This window comes from Leptopilina heterotoma, unplaced genomic scaffold, assembly GCF_015476425.1.
Source record: "Leptopilina heterotoma isolate Lh14 unplaced genomic scaffold, ASM1547642v1 Lhet_225, whole genome shotgun sequence".
Taxonomy (NCBI): Eukaryota; Metazoa; Arthropoda; class Insecta; order Hymenoptera; family Figitidae; genus Leptopilina; species Leptopilina heterotoma.
The window spans coordinates 355,527-372,304 of record NW_025110943.1 but is presented as its reverse complement, the minus strand read 5'-3'; the positions used below and the strand labels follow the sequence as shown (position 1 = coordinate 372,304).

Below are 16,778 nucleotides of genomic sequence, written 5' to 3'. Positions count from 1 at the left end.
TATTAAAAATGATTGAAATTCTGCAATAAGTTTTATTATTTATGAAAAGATTTGAAATTCCTAAAAAGAATTTTATTGTTTATGAAAATAACTGAAATTTCTAAACAGAATTTTATTATTTCTGAAAATAATTGAAATTCCTAAAAAGAATTTTATTATTTAAGAAAATAATTGAAATTCCTAACAAAAATTTTATTATTTAAGAAAATTGAATTTGTGTAAAATTTCTATTATTACAATAATTGAGTTATTGTCAATAAATTGTTTTAAAACATGTAAATAATTTTACAAAAAATTTTGTTTAAAATAATTGAATTCTCTTGGAAAATTTTATTAAATTAGTAAATATTGAAAATAACTGAAATTTCTGAACAGAATTTTATTATTTAAAAGAAAATAATTGAAATTCCTAAAGAGAATTTTATTATTTAAATTAATTGAATCTTTGTAAATGTTCATAACTACAATAATTAACTTATTGTCAATAAATTGTTATAAAATTTGTAAATAATTGAATTCTTGGGAAATTTATTATTATTTATTAGAAAAAAATTTTATTAAATTAGTGAATATTGAAAATCACTGAATTGAGGAAACTTTTTGAAAATAATTAAAATTTTACCAAGAATTTTATTAAAATTTTTCAAAGTAATTGAATTTAGGAAAATAATTTTATTATTTATAAAGATAATTGAAATTTGGATGAGAATTTTTTAAAAATTTTAGAATATAATTGAATATCTGCGAAGAATTTTATTACTTTTGAAAATAATTAAAATACTTGTATTTTTTCGACGAATTTCTAAAAATGTTTCAAGAATAATTACTTTTTTCGAGGAATTCGATTAAAATTGTATTAAAAATATTTGAAATTCTGTGATGAGTTTTATTATTTATGAATTTTAATTTAAACCAGTTAAAAATTATATTGTTAATTTAATTTAATAATTGTTAATATCAGTTGATTTCCCAATTTTTCTAAAGATATCAAATTCAGACAAAAAACGTATCAAAATTGTTGCAACGTAACGTTTTAACACGTTTCTTTTGTCTCAATTTGACATTCTTTGAAAAACTGTGAATTGTTTATTAATTTTATTTTATCCTCGTAAGGAAATTTTTCAGAATTTGTTTCTTAATTTTTTTTAAAGCATGAAATTGACGAACAGTGGAGTAGGAGATAAAAGGCTTTTGTTGACTTAGGATTCGCTAGTAAATTTTCAAGAGGAGTTTTTGAAGAATTTTGGAGTATAAAATATAATTTATTGTTAGAGAATTGTGTGTACATTTATTGTTGTATGTGAGCATTTATAGATTGTGCTTTTTGCACGTATTGGATCTGACAAGCAGTTATATAGAATAGTCAGTAATGATAATAAAGAAAAGAAAAATATAAACGAGAGGCATGTTAGAATAGAGACTAATCCGTTCGGTAGATCTGATCCTCGCATCAATAATCTTAATAAACCAACAAACCACTCATGCTCGGATAACACGCAGACATGGTCTTGGTCTGCTTGAAGGTACTTTCGCTGCAGGTGACTAGCGCTCGCAATTGGCATTTAACCTACAGGCACCGCTGCCCATTCCATAATGTACCTTCCAATATCCCATCTCTCTTCTAGAACTTTGGATTTTGTAATTTTTCTTGTAATTTTTCCTTTTTTTGTGGTAAAAAGGTGTTTTTCATTGATTATCTGATTTTACTAAGTGCTCTAAATATTCTAAATACTCTTAATATTCTAAAAGCTCTAAATATTGTAAATACTCTAAATGCTCTAAATTTGATCTTAGTCAAGGTAGGACCCCCGATATTTTGAAAATAAGAACACCTATGAAGCCTAAATTTATCTTTTAAAACAGTTATAAACCAAATTCACAAAGTGGTCCAACCTTGACAAAGTTCCGCTAGCAAATTCTTTAGTAAATAGGTGTTTTAATGTTTTTCTTTGTAGTAAATAACATATTCAATTTGTATTTTTGTTTTAGTGTACTTTCGCGATGGAACAATGTTGACTTGATGCAGGACAGGAATGGCCCAGTCAACATCAATGGTAAGTCTTTTATTTTTGTCCAAACAGCATAAAGTTTTGAATTATCTTTCTCGTTTTAAAATTATTCATTAATTCCTCGGGTCAGGGAAAATAAAATAAGTCACAAAATAAGGAAAATCTTAGAAAATTTTATCAAAAGTAATGGAAAAATATTAATCTCCATATTATAAAGATTGGATGGCATATGTCAGGTGCGTTTATAACAATTTTTTTAAATAATGAATTTCCAAAAAAAAATCTATTACTTTAAATAATAATTGAATTTTGCAAAGAATTTTATTAAAAGTGATTCAAAATAATTGAATTTTCAAGAATAATTTTGTTATTTATTGACAGATTAGAATTCTTTCGAAGAATTATCTATGTAAATAATTAAATTCTTGGGAAAAATTTTTATTAAAACCTTAACGAATAATTGAATTATTTCAAAAAAATTTTATTAAAATCCCAGATTTCCCTAAAAAATATTCACTTTTTTTCTTAACCTAATAATAAATTAAATTTCTATGAACTTCAATTATTTTCCAAACTTTTAGTCAGAATTCTTCAAAAATTCGATTATATTTCAAAATAAATTTTATAAGTAAAAACACAAATTTTTTTTTAAATATAAAAATATTTAAATATTTAATATTTATTTCAATTAAATTTGCACAATATTTCCAATTATAATTAGAAATTTAAATAAATATTTTTAATTTCTACTTCAAATTGAATTATGAATACTTACATAGATTTTTTTTTAAATTATATAAAAGTAATTGATCACTTTCTAAAAATATTAATAAAATTTTTTAAAATAATTACATTTTTCGAGGAATTCATTTAAAATTGTATTAAAAATAAATGAAATCGTGAGAAGAATTTCATTATTTATAAAAATAATTGAATTCTTGCAACGAATTTCAGTAAATTTTCCTAATTGCATTTCTGTAAAGAATTTTATTACTTATGAAAATAATTTAATTCTTGTATAGCGAATTTCAGTAAATTTTTTTTAAATAATTGAATTTCGATAAAAAAAATTTTTTTTGAAAAAATAATTTAATTCTTGTGAAGTATTTTATTACTTTTTTTTTAAAATAATTGAATTCTTGCAAAAAATTTTTGAATTGTTTCTAAGAAAAATATTTATCTATTCATAATTAATTTATAATTATTTTACTTCAACTATTAGCGGATTTAAATTTTAAAGTAGTTCAAATTTTGAACTGTAATGAATTCTAATATTTTTGTAAATAATTTAATTCTTTACAAGAATTTTAAAAAAACATTTGTTTAAATAATTGATTTTTTAGAGAAATTGAAATTGAATTTTTAAGAATAATTAAATTTTTTAAGCAATTCCTGTAAAATTGTATTTAAAATAATTGAAATCCTTCGATGGATTTTATTATTTATAAAAATAATTGAATAGTTGCAAAGAATTTTATTAAAATTTTCAAAAATAATTGAATTCCTGAGAAGAATTTTATTATTTATGAAAATAATTGAATTATTGCGAACGATTTATTAGAATGTTTAAAAAGAATTGAATATCTGAGAAAAATTTTGTTATTAATTTTTACGAAAGATAATAAGTGTTATGAAATTTGTATTTGAAATAATTGAATTCGTGTGAAAAACTTTATTTGTGAAAAAAAATTGAATTTTTCGATTAATTAAATTAAAATCCTAATAATTGAAATTCTTCAATGGGTTTTATTATTTACGAATATAATTGAATTCAAGAATAGAATTTTATTAAAAAATTGTTTAAATAATTGAATTTCCATGAAAAATGTTAATATTACTGAAAGTAATTGAATTATTGTGAAGAATTGTATAATAATTTTGTTAAATAATTGATTTTTTCGATATTTTTTGAAAATGATATTTTAAATTATAATTGAATTTCTGTGAAACATTTATTATTTATGAAAATAATTTAATTTTAGATGAATTTTATCAAATTTTCTTTTAAATAATTGAATTGTTTTGCGAAATTTTATGAAAATACTACATATTGAAAATCATTAAGTTTCGAATACTTTTTGGAAATAATTAAATCGTTTTAAAGAATTCGATTATAATTTTTTAGAATAGTTTTTTAATTTCTAGTATTAGTGAATTTAAAGTAGTGGAAATTCTCAAAAAAAAAGAAAGAAAAGAAATAGTAGCTTTTAGTAGTTGGAATATGAAAAAAGTACCCAAATAATTGCATAAACGTAAAAAAAACTATTAAATAGTAGGTTTTATTAGATAGGTGCAAAGCCTGCAGTTACTTAAATAATTATAAATTAAATTAAATAATCACTAAACAATAAAATACGTCAAATTCCCCAACAGTAGAAAAAAAAGAAAAACAAAGAAAGAAAAAAGAAGACAGTGGTAAAAAGTCAATCACGAAGAGATGCAAAGCCAGTTTTAAAAGCTTCGTATATTGTTCATCTCCTAACATGAGAGAGGGCAAGGCGTTAGTGATGAAGAACCAAAAAAATAATAAAAAAAAAAAAAAAACTCATATACCAACCTGGACAGTGCCGGCTTGTTGACACTTGGCCCCTAGGTCGCTAAATCGCTTTAAGAGTTTAAGAGTTAAGCGTTCGCAGCCTAAACGTCTCTCCCCCGCGGAGCGATAAAGAGAGACAACTTTTTACCTATAACCCTTTCATGCCGGTCAAAGAAAGATAGAAGACCTTCGAGAGAGAGAGAAAAAAACAAAAGTGTAGGTGGCTAAAGAACCAAAGAGAGAGAGAGAGAGAGAGAGAGAGAGAGAGAGAGAGAGAGAGAGAGAGAGAGAGAGAGAGAGAGAGGAGGAAATATTTACGAATCAAAGAGAGATGAAACGACAAATGTAAATGCTTGCGCCGACCATCAAAATCTAATTAACCGTCGAAAGAACGGGCCAGCGGGCGAAAGTCCAAAAAAAAGAGAGTGAAAAATATTCCAAGAGGTTAACACAAAAAAAAAAAAAAAAAAAAAAAATGGACGACTCTTGAGGATGTGGTTTAACAGTTGGAAGGTGTCGGGAGACCGGTAAGGTTCGTTTATGCATATATAGGTGCCAGTTGGCATCTCCTTCTCTCTCTCTTTTTTTGGGGGTAAGAAGGCCCCACAGTGCAAAAGAAATCTCTATAGTAAGCGTCGTTACCAACCGAGTTTATGTTGTTTTTCTGCATATAACACCCCGCAGCACGAAATTCTCTTCTGTATTGTATATATATTCTAACGGGCGTCCCGACAGAAAGCCAACTTATTTCATTTCAAAACAAGACTGAGAGAGAAAAAAAAAACAATCTCGAGACAACCATACGGAAAAAAGTGTTAAATCTTTACTACTTGTGTATTCTTTCTCTTCATGGTTATTGGACGATATTCAATATTTTTTGTTTTGGCAAAAAAAAAATTTTAGTTACTAACAAGGCGAATTCCACTAAATTAATTAACTAATTAACAAGTAATTATTTTTTTGCGTATTCAGGGTTGCCATAAAAATTTAATTCCCTGATTTGTTATTCCTTGATTTCCAGAAAAATTTTTTGACTTCTTTCCTGACCCTAAAGAATATTCTGATTCACTCTAAAAATTATTAGATACTCAAAAAAATGTTCTATTACATAATATTTATTTACGAATTGAATTGTAAAATTATTCGAAAACATCAATAACTTCTTTCTTAAATAAATATTTAATTATTATTATTTTGTAGAAATTAAGATTTTCAAAAATTTCAAATTAAAACCCTTTAAAATTCAATAACTTACAAGAATATTATTAGTGAACATAAAGAAATCGAACATAAATCGAAATCGAGTCGAAGACTCGGAGTGTTCGATTTCTTCATGTTTTATAATATATTAATAATAAAAAATGACCGAGTTGTAAAATCATTATTTTACATTATAAGAACATTGTTACTGTAAAATCTTCAAAATTATTTCATCATTTCAATTCAATTATTATTTTCTGCTTTCTAGAATCTTTAACTAAAATACTTTTTTAAATCTTTTAGGTTTTAATTAAGTTTTTCCCAAGAATTCAATTATTTACATAAATAATTTTTCTTTCTACATAAATAACAAAATTATTCTTGAAAATTCCATTATTTTGAGGCACTTTTAATAAAATTCTTTGCAAAATTCAATTATTTTCATAAATAACAATATTCATGGCAAAAATTCAATTCTTTTTAAAAGTAATAAATTTTTTTTTTGGAAATTCATTATTTAAAAAAATAGTTATAAAATCGTTCGCAAGAATTCAGTTATTTTCATAAATAATAAAATTCTTCTCAGGAATTCAATAATTTTTGAAAATTTTAATAAAATTCTTAGCAACTATTCAATTATTTTCATAAATAATCAATTTTATCTCAGGACTTCAATTATTTTTAATACAATTTTACAGGAATTGCTAAAAAAAATGTAATAATTCTTAAAAATTTTATTTCAATTCCTCGAAAAAATCAATTTTTTTAAAAAATGTTTTTTAAAATTATTTGAAAGAATTCAATTATTTACAAAAATATTAGAATTTTTCACAAGAATTCAATTATTTTTTTAGGATTTAATAAAATTCTTCCGAAGTATTCAATTATTTCCATGAATAATTCCTCGAAAGAATTTAATTGTGTCAATAAATAAGAAAATTATTCCTGAAAATTCAATTATTTTGAGTCACTTTTAATAAAATTCTTTGCAAAATTCAATTATTATTTAAAGTAATAGATTTTTTTTCTTAGAAATTCATTATTTAAAAAAATTGTCATAGAATTGTTCGGAATAATTCAATTATTTTCATAAATATTAAAATTCTTGTCAAGAATTCAATTATTTTTGAAAATTTTAATAAAATTTTTTTGAAATAATTCAATTATTCTTTTAGCTTTTAATAAAGTTTTTCCCAAGAATTTAATTATTTACGTAAATAATTCTTCATTCTACATAAATAACAAAATTATTCTTGAAAATTCAATTATTTTGAGGCACTTTTAATAAAATTCTTTGCAAAATTCAATTATTTTTATAAATAACAATATTCATCGCAAAAATTTAATTATTTTTAAAAGTAATAAATTTTGTCTTGGAAATTCATTATTTTTGAAAATTTTAATAAAATTCTTAGCAACTATTCAATTATTTTCATAAATAATCAAATTTATCTCAGGATTTCAATTATTTTTAATACAATTTTACAGGAATTGCTGAAAAAAATGTAATAATTCTTAAAAATTTTATTTCAATTCCTCGAAAAAATCAATTTTTTAAAATTATTTGAAAGAATTCAATTATTTACAAAAATGTTAGAATTTTTCACAAGAATTCAATTATTTTTAAATATTTGAATAACATTGTTCGAAAGAAATTAATATTGTTTTAAATGCAGTTTTATTTAAATTTTTTAGAAATATTTCAATTATTCTTTTAGATTTTAATAAAATTCTTCCGAAGTATTCAATTATTTACATGAATAATTCCTCGAAAGAATTCAATTATGTCAATAAATAAGAAAATTATTCCTGAAAATTCAATTATTTTGAGTCTCTTCTAATAAAATTGTTTGCAAAAATTCAATTATTTTCATAAATAACAATATTCATCACAAAAATTCAATTTTTTTTAAAGTAATAAATTTTTTCCTGAAAATTCAATTATTTATCAAAATTGTTCTAAAATCGTTCGCAAGAATTCAATTATTTTCATAAATAGTAAAATTCTTTTTAGGAAGTGTATTATTTTCAAAAAAATTTAATAAAATCCCACACAGACATTCAATTATTCTCAAGAATTTGAATATAATTCTTTGTAAAATTTAATTATTTTTATAAACTTTTCGCAATTCAATGATTTTCAATATCTACCATTTTCATAAAATTTCCAAACACAATTAATTAATTAATCAATCAATTATTTAAAATATTTTTTGTAAAAATCTTCGCAAGAATTCAATTTTTTTCATGAATAATAAAAATTTCTCAGGAATTCAATTATTTAAATTAAAATTTGCATAAAATTAGTCGAAAGAAATCAATTATTTAAAAATTTTCATAAAATTCTTTGCAAGTATTAAATTATTTTTATAAATATTAAAATTCTTTTATGAATAATAAAATTCGTTGCTGAAATTCAATTTATTAGCTGGATAAGAAAGAAGTAAATATTTTCGATGAAAATTAGGAAAAAGTCAGCAAAAATGAAATATAGAATGGAATTCTTGTCAGTTTTGTAAAGTATATAAAACGAGTTTTTTTTTGTCGTAAAGTTTAATTTTTCAATAACTCCTTTTTTGACACTTTTTTAGTTTGAAAGCTACTTTTTTAAAATTAATTATCGAGTGCGAAGTCTGTAAACTGGGGTAGTTTCATCAACAGTATTTGAAACATCGCTTTAAAAATTTGAAATATGAGATTATTGACTTGTTAATAGAAAACCCCAACCCCATGGTCCTCTATACGTAAAGTCGCGCCCTTTTTTTTGCGAAAAAAGTCGAAGAAAGAAATGGTGCTCTCGAGGAGAGATCGCCTCGCGCACTACTTGCGGGGGTAAACAGACGAAATTATATTGAAGAAAAATTACCCCGAGATAATAGTGATTAATGATCGTGCGCCAAAGTCCAAGGATGTGTGTGTAATGTAGGTCCATCGGTGTTTATATAAAATATGATACCCCTTGAACCCGAAAGAAACTGACCCGACATCTAGCGTCGATTTCGTCACGAAAATTCACGAGAATTGCTCTTTTTTTAAAGATCATTAAATGAATGAAGCAAAAAAAAAAAAAGAAAAAAAAAGAAAAAAGAAAATAAAAGTAGGGGGAGAATGCCAGACAGCAATCTTCTCTAATTAACACATTAAGACTAATCAGAGTCAGTTGGATTATTTCTTCGTTCGAAGGGGCCCACTCGCCTAGATTTAACGTTCCTTCTAAATTAATTCTAATTATTGCCAGACGCATTCATGCCTCTTGTATAGATCCAAATCAACGCACTTTTCTTGATCGTCATTCTTCAAATTTATGCTACTTATAAAAGTCAATTTTTTGTTCTGAAATCGTGATTTTTTTCTTTTTATTTAAAAATTAATGAATGTTTATTTATTTCAAATGAAAAAAATAATTCTAAATCACAAGGCTCGGATTGTGCGACTTTTTCGACTCTTTTCGACTTTTCTAAGGAAATGTGACTTTTTTTCGACTTTTTTGTGAAAAAATGCGACTAATCGACTTGTTCGAGATTTTTTTAGTAAAATGCGACTGAAATTTAAAAAATTTTTTAAATTTAAAGGGAAAAGTTTGAGTAGAAAAATGTCCGGTTACATTCATTTACAAATTTATTTCAAATTCTTCAAAAGATTCAAATTCAAACCTTTTTGAAATCAAACAACTTATAAAAAATTGTTATAAAACATGACCGAGTGATAAAATCATTATTTTATATTATAAAACTTTATGAAAAAAAAATTTTTTAATTATTTTTTATGAAAATAATTGAATTATCGGGAATAAATTTATAAAACATTAGTAAGCAAATGAATTTTGCAGAAGAATTTTGATATTTATAAAAATAATTATAATTTTGAGAAGACTTTAAAAAAAAATTTTAAAATAATTTAATTTCTGCCAAGAATTTTCTTACTTTTGAAAATAATTAAATTTTTAGTATGAATTTTATTATTTATGAAGATAATTAAAATTTTAACAAGAAATTAAAAAAAAAATTGAAAATAATAGAATTTCTAGGATGAATTTTATTACTTATAAAGATAATTGAAATTTTAAAGATAAATTTAATAAAAATTGAAAATAATTAAATTTCCAGTATGAATTTTATTATTTATGAAGATAATTAAAATTTTGACGAGAAATTAAAAAAAAAATTGAAAATAATTGAACTTCTAGGATAAATTAAATTATTTATAAAGATAATTGAAATTTTTACAAGAATTTTATTAAAATTTTTGCAAATAATTGAATTTCAGAGAAGAATTTTATTATTTATAAAGATAGTTGAAATTTTAAAGTTTAAACAGATTTTTTTAAAAATGTTTAAAAGTAATTGAATTTTACAGAAGAATTATGACATTTATAAAGATAATTGAAATTTTGAGAAGAATTTAAAAAAAAAAAAATTTGAAAATAATTTAATTTCTGCCAAGAATTTTCTTACTTTTGAAAATAATTGAATTTTGCAAAGAATTTTATCAGAACTTTTGAAAATAATTAAATTTTCAGTATGAATTTTATTATTTATGAAGATAATTAAAATTTTGACGAGAAATTTAAAAAAAAATTGAAAATAATTGAACTTCTAGGATGAATTTTTTTACTTTTGAAAATAATTGAATTTTGCAAAGAATTTTATCAGAACTTTTGAAAATAATTAAATTTCCATGATAAATTTTATTATATATAAAGTTTTGACGAAAAATTAAAAATAAATGTTTAATATAATTGAATTTCTGTGAAGAATTTTATTAAAATTTTTTTTTAAATAATTGAATTTCGGAGAAGAATTTTATTATTTAAAAATAATTGACATTTTAAAGAGAATTTTTAAAAAAAAATGTTTAAGAAAAGAAAAGGACTCAATAATTGAAAATAAATATCTGGGAAAATTAATTTTTGAGTAAGACTGTCAAACTTGGCACTATCAGGGGGCCAAATCCTGGCAGTAAGTTTCTTTTCCAATTTGCACCCAATCGCGAAATTTAATTTGAAAATTCCGGAAAATATCCCCCCTCCCCCTCCCCTCTGTAGTGAAGAAAAAACTTATCGGAGCAAAGTACTTTATTATTCATGCTATCTCCATTGGTCCAGAATGTCATTAATCATCGGATAAATTGGACAGCTACAAAATCCTGATAGGGCCTATCTCAAACGTTGAATAAATTGAGCGACCATAAATTAATGAACGTCTTACTAAATAGGGTGACTTTTGAAATTTTTTAAATCTTTAATATCGAATGTGCTAAAATTTACAGATTTTTTGCTCTTTTTTTTTTATTTTTTTTTTTTTTAAAATCCTCTTTCTCTTGTATATATTTTACAATTGTTGTAATTTTTGTCAGGAGGAGGAGGAGAAGGGCAAGGAGAGGGAGGTAAAGAATGAAGAAAGAAAAAATTCCCACTTGGGAATCCTCTCGAGACTGGGTCATTCCCTTTTTCTTTTCGTGTACCCTTTTTTTCTGCCTGCATATATGTATATAGATAAAATACACTAATTCTCCTTTAAAACCACTACATCAGCTTTGGAGAACTCGAGTATCATATTTACACAGTTAATGCGGCAGTTCATGTATAGTACTTGAACGACACGGCGAGAGAAGATTTGCGTACATGTTAATCTAGCGCCTGGGCTATTTTAGTTTATATATTTACATCGGTCAAGCATACATTTCGAGAGGATTCACTCTCAGCTGTCCATATAGTTACACGACTTCCGAATGGGATTTACATTTTTTTGTTTTTATAATTTATTTGAAACAAGCAGAAAATTTTATAAATTAATAGATTTATTATTATTGAAATTATTATTATTATTATTATTTAAACTATATTTTATTATTCATCATATTTTTTAAATTAACAGGACTAAAAATTACCCGGATTAAAATTTTGCCCATCAGTTAACTGATTATCCATTTTGTTAAACAAGTATTTACCCTAATTATTTTTAACCGCAATTAATGATTTAGCATTTATTTTATTTAGCTGAATAGGAAATTACCCGAATTATCATTTAGCCAATCAATTAATTAACTGATTATCCATTTAGGTAAACAATTATTTACCCGAATTATCCTGTAAACAATTATTATTTTTTTCAGATATATTTTATTTAACCAAATTGCATGCTACGCACTCCTACTAAAACCTACTATTTACTACTTTTTTTACCATTAGATACTAATTGGATACTTTTTTGAAATTTGTGCCACTAAAAGCTACTATTTCTGTTTTTTTTTTAGAATTTACACTACTTTAAATTCGCTAATACTAGAAATAAAAAAACTATTCTTAAAAATTATAATCAAATTCTTTAAAACGATTCAATTATTTTCAAAAAATATTCGAAATTCAATTATTTTTTATAAATAATAAAAGTTCCACAGAAATTCAATTAATTTAGAATATCATTTTTTGATTTAACATTTTTCATAAAAATTCAATTTTTTAAAAAAATTTTTGATAAATTTCTAAGCAAGAATTTAATTATTTTCATAAATAATACAACTCATCGAAGAATTTAAATTATTTTTGAAAATTTTTATAAAATTCTTTGTAACTATTCAATTATTTTTATAAATAATAAGATACATTTCAGTATTTCAATTATTTTTAATATAAAATTTTAAAGGAATTTTTAAAAAATAATAATTATTCTTAAAAATTTAATTTCAATTCCTCGAAAAAATTAATTATTTAAAAAAATGTTTTTTTTAAATTCTTTGAAAGAATTGAATTATTTACAAAAATATTAAAATTTTTCAAAAGAATTGAATTATTTAAAATAAAATTTTCAAAACATTTCTTATATTTCGAATAAATTAATAACAATACTTTACACAAAAATCCAATTCTTTTTAAACATTTTAGTAAAATTTTTCGCAATAATTCAATTATTTTCATTAATAATAAAATTCTTCTCAGAAATTCCATTATTTTTGTAAATTTTAATAAAATTCTTTGCAACTATTCAATTATTTTTATAAATAATAAAATTCATCGCAGGATTTCAATTATTTTAAATACAATTTTACAGGAATTGCTCAAAAAATGTAATTATTCTTAAAAATTTAATTTCAATTTCTCGAAAAAATCAATTTTTAAAAAAAATGTTTTTTAAAATTATTTGAAAGAATTCAATTATTTACAAAAATTTTAAAATTCGTTAGAGTTCAAAATTTAAACTACTTTAAAATTTAAATCCGCTAATAGTTGAAGTAAAATTATTATTAATGAATTATTAATAGGTAAATATTTTTTTTAAAAACAATTCAAATATTTTCAAAATCTACAAATTTAAAAAAATTCCTCAAAAGAATTTAATTATTTAAAAAAAAAAATTATTAAAATCCTTCACAAAAATTAAAATATTTTTTCAAAAAAATTTTTTTTTATAGAAATTCAATTATTTAAACAAATTTACGGAAATACGCTATACAAGAATTTAATTATTTTCATAAGTAATAAAATTCTTCACAGAAATTTAATTAGGAAAATTTACTGAAATTCGTTGCAAGAATTCAATTATTTTTATAAATAATGAAATTCTTCACACGATTTCAATTATTTTTAATACAATTTTAAATAAATTCCTCGAAAAATGTAATTATTTTTAAAAATTTTATTAACATTTTTAGAAAGTAATCAATTACTTTCATATAATTTAAAAAAAATCTTTATAAGTATTCATAATTCAATTTGAAGTAGAAATTAAAAATATTTATTTAAATTTCTAATTATAATTGGAAATTTTTGCAAATTTAATTAAAATTTATATTTTAAAATTTTCTTAGTCGTTAAATTTAATTTTTCGATAGCTACTTTTTACTTCTTTTTTCTGTCCTAAAGCTATTATTTTCTACTTTCTTAAAAATAATTATTGAGTGCGAAGCCTGGAATTGAATTTCAATTAATATTAATATAAACAATTTTCTATTAAGATTTAAATTAATTTGTTTTTTTAATTATTTCTTATATTCAAGGAGAATATTAAGTTTTAATTTTCTCATCTGTGAATAAGTTTATAAGTTTATAAGTTATAGGGAACCAACTAATAATTTTTCGCTATTAAAAAATACGTACATGAAACTAAATTGATGAAAACTGTAAAATGCAAGAAATATATCTAGTAACAATTATTATTTATGTGTTTAGAAATTAATACGAGTCGAAAAGTTTCTTTATTTTCATTTTCTCTTCTCCTCTTTTTTTTGTGTAATATGAGTTTTTTAGTCAAAAAAAAAAAAAGAAAAAGAAAGAAGAGGATATTTTTTGTGGAATTTATTAGCTGTGAGTTGGTACATAATTGTGATAATTAATTAAGCCAAGGGGGCCGTGCGCTTAGACAACGAGATGTGGGTATATACATAAGAAGTTGCTGGAATTAGCGTTGCAAATGAAACAAATTTGTTAAGACATGGAATTCTCACGTGATTTACGGTATCCAGACTATGTTTAAGACGTTTCCTTAGATGCCACTAAATCAATGTTATTAAAGTAATCTCACTTTATTAGACTCAATTAAACGTGATTATAATTTTTATTTACTCTCGATTCAAAATCGCACGTTATATATCTTTAGAGCACGCGGAGAATTTTTTTTTTTCAATTCTTTTCCGAGCAGAAAATGAGTAAATAAATGTATAAATAACTATAAGACAAGGGAGCTTTTGCTTTTTTGTTTTTTATTTTAAATAAATAAATAAAAAACAAGGAAGTTTTGACTCTCTTATCTTTTATTTGTAACATAAACAAAAAACAAGGAAGGTTTTGCTCTCATGTCTTTTATTTGTAAATAAATTTTTAAAAAATAAAAAAATAATGAAAAGTATTTTTTTAAGTATGTAATATAAATATGTAAATTATAGAAAATTAAGTAGGTAAATAAATTAGTAAATATATAAACAAATAGGTAAAAATACAAATAAATGGGTAAATAAATAAACAGAAAGATAATTAAATAAATAAATAAGGCAATAATTGGAAAAATATTAAATAAGTATGTTAACAAATAAAAAAGAGGGTAATTATATAAATACCTAGGTAAATTATTAAATAATTAAATAAGTACCTAAATAAATTGACAACTAAATAGAAAAGTAGATAAATAAACAAATAGGTAAATATTCAAATAAATAAGTAAATAAATGGGTAAATACATAAATAGTGGTAAATAACTAAACAAAGAGGTAAATAAATAATAAATATATTTCGCACGTATGCGAAATTTCGTGATTTTTCACGACGACAATTAATTTTTCCGGAAACGTATACATATGTAAACGTGACAATCTTTAATCGTAAAGTAAATTCAAGTGTTCGTGTTTATCGAGCATCTAAAAGCTAAACAAAGCTACGCTTATGATTTGCATAAGGCATGTAATAGATGGTCAGCGATTATTTAATTCTGTTCTCACTTGAAATCTCCCCTTTAAATCAAAATTTTTACTCTCTGGGGAATTTTTTTTTTCTTTTTTGATTACTTCCTATTTACAAAAGCTTTTATTTTTCCATTGAACTGTTCTATTATTCACGCACTCTCAAAATACATCTTTAATTTTGTTTGTGTGTGTGTACACAATGATCATATATGTGAGACTTAACTAAATGACTCGAGATCCTGTATAGATCTTTCCTTGAGATGATGGTCACTCGAGTAACGTGTATAAATCACCTACGAGAAGTGTCATCCTGGGGTTCGACCCACCCCACTATACCTCGCCCTCGCAGCATTCCTTCATTTGAATGCCACACACATACACACCTGTGTATATCCCTCTTTCAAAACATTATTATATAGAGGATCGTTGTGGCGAGCGATAATAAATGAATTGTATCAAGAGAGAGAGAGAGAGAGAGAGAGAGGCTTCAATTTTCGATGGATCGATGTTGGACTGAAAATTTCAAGCTGCACAGACAAAAAATTGAATATGGGTATTTGGAAATATTGAATTAAACTTATCGCCAATATTGACCCATGCCAATGCCGGGTTTCAAATTTTAAAGCAGGAACAATAATTTAGCTTGTAATTCAATTGGATCAAAGTTCAAAAATTGAACCTAAGTTTTTGAACCAATATTGACCAAACATTTGGCTAAATAGGGGGCTAATGTCAATTGCCAATATTGAGCCCTGGTAAAGCCAGAGGTTGAATTTTATTTCAGGGGGACCCAGATATTAATTGGAATTGTTCTACTAATAGTTTAGGACCAGTAAAAAATTTTATAACTAAAATTCTTGGTAAAAAGATTAGATAAAGTTCGCTCAAAAATTATTTTCCATCTTCTGCTGATTGGCGGCTGTGGTTACTTTTTATAAATTGTGAATTAAATTCATTTTTATGACCCAGATATAAATTGGAATTGTTCTAGTAATAGTTTAGGACCAGTAAAAAATTTTATAACTAAAATTGTTGGTAAACAGATTAGATAATGTTCGCTCAAAAATTATTTTCCATCTTCTGCTGATTGGCGGCTGTGGTTACTTTTTATAAATTGTGAATTAAATTAATTTTTATGACCCAGATATAAATTGGAATTGTTCTAGTAATAGTTTAGGACCAGTAAAAAATTTTATAACTAAAATTGTTGGTAAACAGATTAGATAATGTTCGCTCAAAAATTATTTTCCATCTTCTGCTGATTGGCGGCTGTGGTTACTTTTTATAAATTGTGAATTAAATTAATTTTTATGACCCAGATATAAATTGGAATTGTTCTAGTAATAGTTTAGGACCAGTAAAAAATTTTATAACTAAAATTGTTGGTAAACAGATTAGATAATGTTCGCTCAAAAATTATTTTCCATCTTCTGCTGATTGGCGGCTGTGGTTACTTTTTATAAATTGTGAATTAAATTTATTTTATGACCCAGATATTTTTTGAAATTGTTCTAGTAATAGTTTAGGACCAGTAAAAATTTTATGACTAAAAATTGTTGGTAAACAGATTAGATAATGTTCGCTCAAAAATTATTTTCCATCTTCTGCTGATTGGCGGCTGTGGTTACTTTTTATAAATT

General features: G+C 23.3%; 1 protein-coding gene across 1 annotated transcript in view; it reads left to right on the top strand.

Moving 5' to 3' along the window:
* The first annotated feature begins 2,006 nt into the window (after positions 1-2,006).
* The window catches only part of LOC122502283 (tyrosine kinase receptor Cad96Ca), a 340,229-nt gene continuing 325,457 nt past the window's right edge, over positions 2,007-16,778 (top strand). Inside the window, exon 1 of the mRNA XM_043612239.1 lies at positions 2,007-2,054. The gene's annotated coding sequence lies outside the window, so the exon portion shown is untranslated. The remainder of the gene's footprint in view (positions 2,055-16,778) is intronic.